The 1,090-nt window shown below is 40.4% G+C and overlaps 1 pseudogene; it reads right to left on the bottom strand.

The window, feature by feature from the left end:
• Nucleotides 1–392: 392 nt before the first annotated feature.
• On the bottom strand, nt 393–490 carry LOC115068212 (annotated as a pseudogene).
• Nucleotides 491–1,090: the final 600 nt, after the last annotated feature.

Raw genomic sequence — 1,090 nt, 5'->3', positions numbered from 1 at the left:
GCTTCAATTTGCATTATTTTATTTACTTCTTAGAATTTTTGTCAATTAGCAACAGCTTGATTTTCTAGATGAGCTAAAGGAAATCAGAGGAAACTCACTGAAATTTGCACAGTTTATAGTACAGCCAGGACTAAAGCAAGGTCCTGGCTCTTTGTCCAGTTTTCTCCTCCAGATTATTCTGCTGTTAAACACTGAGGAGAGATTAGAATCCCAAATTGTTTCTGATTAGGTACATGACAGGTTAGAGCTAGACAGGACCCTGTTCTATACCTGGTCTAATACCCTCCTTCTTAGCCATTCAGTAGATGAATCCAGTGAGAAATGCAAACTGTAAGTCTGAACACCTATATACATTATCCCTGAAGAGAAAAGCATCATGTAGTAAATGTAGGAAAAATACAGGAAAAATTTGTATGTTATCTTTGTGTAGAGGTCATGCTAATCTTCTCTGCATTGATCTAATTTTAGCATACATGCCATTAATCAGGATCAAGACTATCCTAAAATGAAAATATTACAGTAGAAAATGTTAAAGTGTATTGCATAGCCAAGCATTGTTTTGGGAAGCTCACTAGATGTAGCTACACCTATATGGGTCATGATATTACATTTACTTTGCAGTGTGTGTTATGCCCACAAATGTGGAAAGCCACTTGTGTAGTGCAAAGAGCATTTCAATCTGGCTTCAAATACTTAATTTCAGTTTTTGCTCCACAAACAAGCACCTGTGTAATCTTGGCCAAGAACATAACCCCTGCTCCCCCTCTTCCATGCCCCGCTTTGGGCTTCCATTTCCTTATGGTCAAGACCAGTAGGTTAGACTGGATTATCTTGAGATTCCTTCCTCTAAGATTCTATTATTCTGGTGATTATTTTACGGTATAATGAAATACTCAAGTCTTCCATTTGGTCAGATGGGCGCAAGGCAGTGGAGCAGAAAGACAAGCGCCAGTCAGGTGCAGTCACCTGACTTTCCCTGAAGCAGCTGCTGCCCTTGTGCTCTTGCCTGCTGCTTGCCATCCTGATGGTGGCACCCCAAGATGCTGCTGCTACAAGGGTGTGAATGATGATATGCTTACATCCAAGTTGG

The sequence above is a fragment of the Nannospalax galili genome, unplaced genomic scaffold, assembly GCF_000622305.1.
Source record: "Nannospalax galili isolate Female #2095 unplaced genomic scaffold, S.galili_v1.0 scaffold751, whole genome shotgun sequence".
Lineage (NCBI taxonomy): Eukaryota > Metazoa > Chordata > Mammalia > Rodentia > Spalacidae > Nannospalax > Nannospalax galili.
Note: the sequence above shows the minus strand (reverse complement) of the source record. Positions and strands in the feature narration are given on the sequence as shown.